Raw genomic sequence first — 9,758 nt, 5'->3', positions numbered from 1 at the left:
AGCAGAAAAATTTGTATGCAATTAATAGAGTGAGATGGTCAATATCTTTTACTTTGGAATCAGGTCTAACAGACTGAAGTTTAAGTCTCATCCGTATCTGTATCACTATATCAGTTAGCTCTTGCTGCATAACAAGCAATCCCAAATTTAATAACTTAAAGCAACAATCATTTATATAGCTCACAAGTGTGCAGATTGGCCGGGAAGTTCCACTACTCTGGACTCAACTTGGGTGATCTTTGTTGGGCTGGCTTATGAATCTGTTATTAGTAGCTCGGCTGGAAGTATGGCTGATCTTGGCTGGCTTCAGTGGGGAGACCTGAGCTGATCTGCTTCTGCCTCTCTTGGTCTCTCATCTTCCAGCCAGCTAGCCTGTGCTTATTCACTTATTCATCTGAGTTTAGCTATCGGAACTCAAAAGAAGAGGCAGAAGTTTGCAAAGCCTCTTGAGGACAAGTCTTAGAACAGGTGAGCCTCACTTCTACTGCAATCCACCTGACAAAGCAAGTTATAGAGACAGCTCAGATTCGTGGACTGGGGAAATCACATCCACCTTTGTATATAGGGAGGCTATTAACTGGGGTCATCAGTGCTTCTTCCCAAGGAAGCACTGTTCCACGAGTAGCAAGAATGGGCAAGCTTGGATGCACAAACCCTAACCGAGCCTCTGCTGAGTCATGTTTACTGAAGTACCATTGACCAAAGGAAGTGACATGGTCAACCACATCCAGGGCTGCAGAAATACACACCATCTTCCATGGGAAGAAGAATTTGTGGCCATTTCTGTCCCTCTAAGTGTTACCTGGGAAAATCTCAACCATCATTACAGTGAACCCCAGATGAGGCAAATGTGGAAAAATCTTGACAATTGTCAAAGATGAGAGGACAGCGGTCAGCAGGTTGGTCGACAGGAAGTCAGCATTAGCAGAGGAGTCTGTGTACCCACATCTCACCCCACTGTCCCGGGTCTTCAGCCCCTGCACAGCTGTGGCCCTGCCCTGGACCCCATGTGTGAAAGCAGCACCATGCGGAAGAAACCTGCTGTGATCCACACAGGGAGATTTATGTTTCCTAGTGGCCACATTAAAAAAAAAAAAAAAAAAGGGTAAAAAGAGTCAAGTGAAATTAATTTCAGTGATATATTTTACTTAACTTAATATGCTTCAAATATTAATCACTTCAACAAGAAGTCAATATAAAAATTATGACTGCAGTGTGTTTTTACATCTGATGTCTTCAGGACCTCATATGTGTCTTACATGTACAGCCCATCTCAGTTTGGACCAGGCACATCTGAAGTGCTCAATGGCTACACGTGGCAAGTAGCTACTGAAGTGGGGTCCTGCCCTGGCCCTCCTCTAGTTGCACCTCTTTCATGGGGTGAGGAGTCCACAGACCCAAAAAGATGTACTTGTTTGAAATTCATGTTTTCTGTTCTTAGTCCAGATTCTAGGTACAGCAGACCCGAATACCCCAGACAGGAATTCAGAGTGGCTTCCAAATCTCCTCTCCAATTCCACCCTCCAGGAAACTGTCCTGATGCTCACCTCTAGGCCCTGGGAGGCCACGGGATGACTGTCGGCTGGTGGGATGTATGGTCATTCTTGGATGCGCATGTGGCTAGACTCCTTGCAATGAGGGACGGACGAAGCTGGAGGTGGGACGAGAGGAAGGCAGGACACTTTGATCCAGATGCTTCCACTAGTACCCTTCCCCCACTCCTTCTTGTGTTGGTGGGCATCACCACAGCCTGGAGGCCAGGCAGGAATATGGGAGCCCTCCCTGGTTCCTCCTGCCCCCACACTGGCAAGTCCCATTGATTCCACCTTCAAATACAAGCGATGCCCATTATTCACAGTAACTTCATTCCATAAAGTTGTGCAAATGCTGGGTTAGGGAGTACTGTCACCATTGCTCCTAGGGGAAACACACGGTTAGGTTCCTATGAGCCTCTGGTCACCACATGTTCAACCATAGTCTGCACACAGTTTTGTTTTATGTGTGTTTCTGTTTAAAGACATCTTATTTAATATACATGGGTTGACTAACCTTGAACTCATGGCCAACAGCACTCTGCCTGAACAAAGCTTATCTAACATAAGAATTTCCTCTTAAGACACATCACAGCTTCCACATGCTCAGGAAGAGTGGACAGAACTTCCGCTGGAGGTGATTTTAAAGAATAAGAGCACCAGCCAAAAGCCCAGAGGCGAAAAAATTTGGCACTAAATAGACTGCAGAAAGACACTCGCTTACAGTACGAGGTGAAGCAAGAAGGCAGATTGTCACCTTGTTTGACCTCACCTGGGAGCATGCACAGGGGCACCTTGAAAGTTTTACGTCTCTGCACAGGTCCATGAATGACCATGAAATCACTGCAAGCATTATTTTGGGACTTAGAAATAAATTGTAGCAAGTAGGTGAATTTGCAAAAATGGAACCCGGGAATGACAGGGAATGGCTAAATACTTTCGCTCTGTCTCTTTCCCTTAGGCCAACACATCTCTGTCCTGGAGGAAGGTGGAGCCTCCTCCTGGCCCGTCTCCCTGTTTGCAGGATTGACGCGCCAACCTCCATCACAGAGTATCAGCCCAGTATCCAGAGTTGTCCTTCTGCAAGGTCAAACCTTCCATTCTGCGGGTCACTCGGGACTAAGTGTGAATTCCTCACTGTGGCCTGCAAGGCTGTCCTTGCCCGCCTCTGCGGACATCTCAGGCATCACCCATGCCCTCTCCCTCCCTCACCTCTCTCCAGCCACACACTTGCATCTTCTCCTCCTGACCCCCTCCCCTAGTGAGGCTCCCACCCCTCGGTTGTTTCTCCAGCAGGGCTACTCTCTGAGTCTCCTCTCTGCTTCTCACGGCTTGCGATGCTGAGATGATTTATTGAATCACAGGTCAAGGGTCAGAGCTCACCTTGGCTCACGTGGAGAGAGTGGAACTGACCCTTGGGTGGCAGACACTTGATGCCTTCTCCAGACCCTGGGAGGCATGTCGAAAGAGCAGAAATACTTGACATCCAATGCTGAGACCCAAGACCTTTGCAGCTGCAGGGTTCTGTGGCCTTGGCCAAGAATCTGACCTCTCCCTGTGGGAAAACACATATTCTCAAATTTAGAAACCATAGGGCTTTATAATTGCAAACAGCACATCCTTATAATTTTGAAATCTTAGCATCTCGGGGGTTCCACCCAAGAAACTGATCCCCCTCTCTTCCTCTGAAAGCTTCTTTTAGATAAGTACCATGTTTTTATAATTATGGAGCTGCAGGATTTCATGGTCCACCCAAGGATCTGGCCACCCTTCTCAGACCCACATTTGTTTATGAGGCCATAGACCTTCGAGAGCCCCACCCAAAACCACACTTAGGAGAAACACCATTGTCCTAGAATGATGGACCTCATGGAGCAGCATAAAGGGATGTTCTTGGCATTGTGCACCATTTGAAATAAAAACACAACAAGAAGCCAGAACATCCCCGTGGCATATATCCTGTGCCTGTAATTACAGAAGATTCGTTATTGTGCCCGGCCAAACATGCAGATATCCAAACAGTCCCAGGGGCAGGACGGATGATGTTTTATTCTCTGCTTCTTCAACTTTTTGTAGTATTGCTGACTTTATAATAAAAACTGTGACCAAAAGGGGGGAAAATGCTTTGTTCCTGTCCACGGGCTGGTGAGGGTGATTTATCAGAGTTTAATAGCCGAGTTACCTCTCTGCCCCGGGCCAGCTGACCTTCTGGAAAATCACCGAGATTTATCATTATTAAAAAGTTGATGCCCCGGGTCCCACTGTGGTGCACATTCGTTCTGCCCAGTAATGGATGAGGGTGCCAGTAGGGGCCGGGTGCAGACGACGTGTCTGTCTTCTCATATACTGCCACGGGGCAATTATGATCCATTTTCTGGTAGAGACCAGCTCGTCCTGAGTGATGATGTTAGCCCAGGAGGAAGCTCTGCCCGTTTTTCCCCAGCAGTGGCTGGACGTGGGGAGGAGGGCTGCCCTCCGGGAAGACAGGAGGCTGCCGATCCAGGGAAAAGGATCTAGGAAGTCCATACCTGGGCCCAGGGAGGGAAGCTCTGGAGCAGTGGCTCTTAACTGGGGGTGATTTTAGTCCTACTAGGGACCTTTAGTAAAGTCTGGAGGCTTTTTTGTTGTCACACTGGGGACAGGGTTCTCCTGGCGTCTGGTGGGCAAAAGTCCAGGTTACTGGGGTGCCCAAGACAGAGAGCCTTCCATGGCAAAGGATTTTCCTGTCCCAAATGTCTCTAGTGCCAAGGTTGAGAAAGCCTGCCCTAGAGTAAGGGAGGGCTTCATTCCTCTCAGTAGGTCCGGGGCTTGGGCAACAGTCAAGGTCCTGATAAAGAGTGGGGCCTGGTACAAACGTGCTGTTGGGGGCAGCTAACACTGAGCAGGGAAGGAGCTGGAGGGGCAACTTCTCTAAGTTGGTTCTATATAAGGTTTCAGGGCTGAGGCTTGCTGGGCCTCCTAGTTTTGGCAATTCCCTTATCCTCTTCCCACCCAGTCCCGCCACACCCGAGGAATCATTCTCTACCCTCCATCAAGTCCTATGTTTGGGTCCCCTGTGCATTTTTCATGCTGTCCCTGGACTTTTCTTCCCCAATTTCCACCTGATATAATAGGACCCATTCCTCAAAACTTAAATGCCACTGCCTCCATAAAGTTGGCCCTGATTTCCTCTAACTGTTCCAACATCTGTAAGCCCTTTTCTTTCATTAGGTAGAAGTAGGGAATTCCTTCTGGGTTGGATAGGGGAGGGCAGAGTACGGTACCGTAGTTACATGCACAGACTTTGGTCTGGTGCATTCCGGTTTTGCTGTTTGTTCCTTAGCTGGTGTTAGACACATTGCTTTAAACTTGCTAAACTCAGTTACTATAGATCTGAAATGGGGCTCAGTCACTGTTGCTGAGAAGACTGACTGCATTAAAATGAATTTGCAGAATTTAGCAGTGGGATGGAGAAACCATTGGAATGAACCCTTACCTTGCAGTTCCTAAAGACTGGGTATTGCTCTCTAAGCTTCATCTTCTCTGTGGGTACCATGCTTGTCCTTGTCCCCACTTTCCAGATGGGGAACTGAGGGCCCGAGTGGGTAAGCAGCCTGCCAAGGTCACCCAACCTGTGGTGGGTGCTGCCTGCTATCTGCAGAGATTAGAGGTGAACGCTTCCCTTTCCTGGGCTGCCCTGGGTGATGACAGGCATGGGCTCTTGGCGGATCCAACTGTTACTTTCTAAGTGCTTAGTGCATGGCTGGCTGGAAGTCTGGCTGGAAGGCTGGCTGGCTGATACACAGACTGCCAGGTCTCCATTCTGCTCTTCTCCTGATGGACCTTTGAGATCTGTACATCGTACAACATTTTAAATACGAGAGGTTATATGGAATTTCAAGGTCATGTAGCAAGTAAGTGGCAGGGCCAGGTTCAACTCCAAAGCTAACACTATTGCTTTAATGACAATAGCCTTTTAACTATCACAAATGGATAAAAACAACTAATATTAGCATGGACCACATTGCAAGTACTGTGCTAAGTAAGTACTCTACAGGGATAACTTACAGCTTCCGTGGGGTGTCCCCCACGGATGGATCAGGAACCCGATTCTTGCAAGGAAAGTGACATTCCCAAGGTTCCCAGACACTCCGACTCTTATATCCCATGGCCTGCCAACCTCCTGGAAGCTCTCTGTCCCATGTCAGGGACTCTGCACCCACAGCTGGGCTCCTGCCCTAGAAGTCTTCAGTGAATTGCACTGGCCACACAGCTTCCCCTTGGCAGGCCAGTCCTGCCCTGGGAGGCTGAGCTCAGCTGGTCCCTAATGAGCATCGCTGGGGACAAAAGCAGCTGGAGCTCCTTGTTCAAGGCCCTGTTGTAGGGACAAAGGCATGAACTGATGCGTTCTCTGTTCTTTTGTATTAAATAATTGGCTTCAATTACATCAGCTGGATGGAGTGTGGCACTTGGAGGAACGTGGAACTTATGAAAATGGAGGTCCGAGGGTGCAGAGCCAGGAGGAGGGGCTCTGATGGGCTTTCCAGGGGTCCATCCTCTCCAGCACTTACCCAGAGCTTGGGGTAAGAGTCTTAACTTAGCTTCTCCCAGTTTCCTCCTCTGTAGAATGGAGAGAGGAAGAGAGAACCTTTAACCAGAGGTTCTCAAATGGCTCTTGGCAAAGCTCTGGGTGTCTAGGAGGCTGAGCAGGACTCCAGGAAGATGCCCTCTGTTCAGCCAGAACAGCTTCTTCCTTTTTCTGTTTTACATATTAGGTTGATACCCTTCACATTGGGTTGAGCAAAGGATCCCTGGACAAAAAGGAAAAAAAAGTTTGAAACTAGACAGAGAATATTTAGGTTCCCTCCCAGCTCTAGAATTTCCAGATCCTACCCTGAGGTTTGAGGGTCTTTTTGCAGAGGGATGGCCTACTTCTCATTGTGGGAGGCTTTGTTGAGGTGGCCTGATCTGCTAGGGTCGTGCTCTGAACTCTACTCTCTGCACTGGAGGAAAAAAAAGATGTTAGTGATGGTGATGGTGATGATGATGATGATGATATGGTGGTGATGGCGATGATGGTGATGATGGTGATAATGATAATGGTGGTGGTGGTGGTGATGGTGGTGGTGATGATGATGATGATATTGAAGGTGATGATGCTGACAACGATGATGGTGGTGATGATGGTGATGATGGTGATAATGATGATGGTGGTGGTGGTGATGGTGGTGTTGATGGTGATGATGCTGGTGATGGTGATGATGACGATGGTGATGATCATAATGATGGTGGTGATAGTGATGATGATGATGGTGGTGATGGTAATAATGGTAATGATAGTCATGATGATGATGGGGATAATAATGATGGGGATAATGGTGATGATGGTGATGGTGGTGGTGGTGATGATGATGATAATTATGATAATGTTGGGAGTGATGTGATGATGATGATGGTGGTGGTGGTGGCAGTGGTGGTGATGATGGTGATGACGGTGGTAGTGGTGGTGGTGGTGATGACGGTGATGACGGTGGTAGTGGTGGTGGTGGTGATGACGGTGATGATGGTGGTGGTGGTGGTGATGGTGGTAGCCATGACAATAACATTAGAACTAACCTTTCTGTGTGGCCACACATTCCCTAGCTTAAGCAACCAACTTGCACTCTCTTATTGAACTCTAAGCCCAGTGAGGCAGGTGCAGAACTGTCCTCACTTGCTGGAGATTCATTAACAGGTATTTACTGAGCTCCTACCATGTTCTAGGTACCCTGAAAAACACAGCAATCCTTGCTCTCATGGAACTTACAATCTAGAGTGGAAACAATAATAAAAGTCATAAATAAGTATGACAGGAAGATAAAGGGGAAGGGGCTGGTGGGCGGAGGGGTACAGAGGGGCTTGCAATGGAAAACCTAGTGCTCAGGAAAGGCATTAGGAAAAGGTCAGATCTGAGCATAGATTTGAAGGAGACATGTACGTACCTGAGCCAAGTGCTCCTGGCAGAGGGAACAGCCACTGCAAAGACCTTATCATGGTGTGCTGCAACTGAGTGTTTGAGGAGCACTGTAGGATCGGTGTGACTGGTAGGGTGGGCAAAGGGGGCGATGACAGAGGAGCCATGCTCAGGACCCTCTGGCTGAGCTTCTCTGGTAGAGCCTAGGGATGAGGTTGGGCTCTATAGTTCAGAGCAGGGACCTAGGCTTTTACCTTGAGTGAGATGGAATTTATGGGGGCTAGTATTTGGGGCAGGGATATCTCTGATAGGGAAAGGGGGAGGAAGCGAGGAGTGGTCAGATTAGGAACACATCCTGGAGGTAGAACCAACAGGGAGTGCTGAAGGGCTGGAGGGAACACCAGTGGAAGGAAAAGGAAGTTGTCAGTGGTCATCGCTCCAGGTGTTGGGGTCAGTGGTGGGAAGGGGATGTTCTCATTTTCCGAGATGGGGAAGTATGGAGATTAGATGCCTGTCAGTGGCAGGGCAGAGATACCCAGTGAGAAGTTGGGTACGATGCTGGGGGTCAGGGCACAAGTCTGGGTGTGGTGTTTGCCACGATATCTACGGTATTTGTCTTTGCCATCCCCAAGGAGGTGGTTGTGGACAGAAAAGATGAAGACCAGGCCCTCAGGGTTAGAGACTAGCAGGGGAGGGGGAGTAGTAGCGGGTAAGGAGGGCCGCAGCCAGGAGGCAGGGAACCAGGAGTATGGAGACCCCACAGAGAGGGAGCCAACAGCGTGTGCTGTGAGCCCAGTAAAAGGAGCCCGAGAAATGACACTGGATTTAGCAACGGGAGGCCGTGCTGATGCTGATGAGAGTGGTTATGGTGGAACTGTGGGGACAAAACCTGACGCCGGAGGGCTCAGGACAGACTGGGAAGAGTGGCAAGGGAGTTGGCCTGCCTTTGTCGATGTGGTCCAGCAAGTCTTTCAAGGAGCTTTGCTCTGAAGGGTAACCCAGGAAACAGATGTGCGGGGTCAGGGGGCATGGGGCATGGCCAGGGTTTTTGTGGTCGTTGTTTTGTTTTTTTTTTTTTTTAAAGATTTTTATTTATTTATTTGACAGAGAGAAATCACAAATAGATGGAGAGGCAGGCAGAGAGAGAAAGAGAGGGAAGCAGGCTCCCTGCCGAGCAGAGAGCCCGATGCGGGACTCGATCCCAGGACCCTGAGATCATGACCTGAGCCGAAGGCAGTGGCTTAACCCACTGAGCCACCCAGGCGCCCGTGTGGTCATTGTTTTAAGGTAAGAGAAACTCGAGCGTATTTATAGGCTGTTGAGGATGACCCAGGAAAGGCGGAAAAACCGATGATGCGGAGGCAAGGAGGAAGAACTTCTGGAACCGTGTGTTTAGTGGGTGAGAGGGGCTGGGCTCTGAGGCTTGACTCAGGGGTTGGCCTTAAATAGGCTACACAGAGAGAAACTGAGGTCCAGGGAGGTGAGGGGACTTGCCCAAGGACCCGCAGGGACAGAGCAGTCTGATGCCAGGGCCTGGTTCTGTCACCGCCACATGTCCTTGACTTCCCTGCTCAGAGCCGGACCCCAGGGCTAAGGGGGCTTGTCAGGGAGGGTCCACGGGGCTCCCTCAAAGGCAGCGGCCGGGACACCCGCCTCCTTTCTGCTCAGGAGGCTCCCTCCAGCAGCCTCGCGGGACCAGAGGAATCCTGAAATGCCAGGGCTGGTGGTTCCCAAGAGTCCCAGAATCCACGGAGGAAATGGCCAACACTTTGGATTGAGTCTATCCAACAAAACTCAAACCAGGCATTTGAACTGGTGTGATGCAGCCTCGACTGGTCACTGTAGGACACAGACGTGAGGACACACTGCTGTCCCTCCCCACCACCCCAACCCCCCAGGCTTCTGCTTCAAGGAAGGGAGCCCTGGTTCCCAGCCTCGGGTTGGGATTAAGGCCAGCGAGGGCCACAGACACAGTCCGTGACACATAGGTCAGACTGCCCAGCCCCTGAGGGAGGATCTGTCTGTGGCTTTCAGATGTGTTTGTGGAGTTGTGACGTGGCTAGAGCACATGTCCCATGTATGTTCGTGGGTGAGCTCACCTTCGTATTGTCCGCAGACACGTATATGCGTGTGGTATATGAGTCGGCCAGGGACTCCTGAGGGGGACAAGTGGCCACATTCTCTGGCCTGCGGGGGATGATAATTATTTCTCTCCCTGTGGCGTCTCCAGTCAGCTTGGGTTCATCAGATCGCTGCTCAGTTTGATCAGGCGTGATTCCTGGCTGGGCCTTGGG

The sequence above is a fragment of the Mustela nigripes genome, unplaced genomic scaffold, assembly GCF_022355385.1.
Source record: "Mustela nigripes isolate SB6536 unplaced genomic scaffold, MUSNIG.SB6536 HiC_scaffold_76, whole genome shotgun sequence".
Taxonomy (NCBI): domain Eukaryota; kingdom Metazoa; phylum Chordata; class Mammalia; order Carnivora; family Mustelidae; genus Mustela; species Mustela nigripes.
This window is presented reverse-complemented; position numbering follows the sequence as displayed.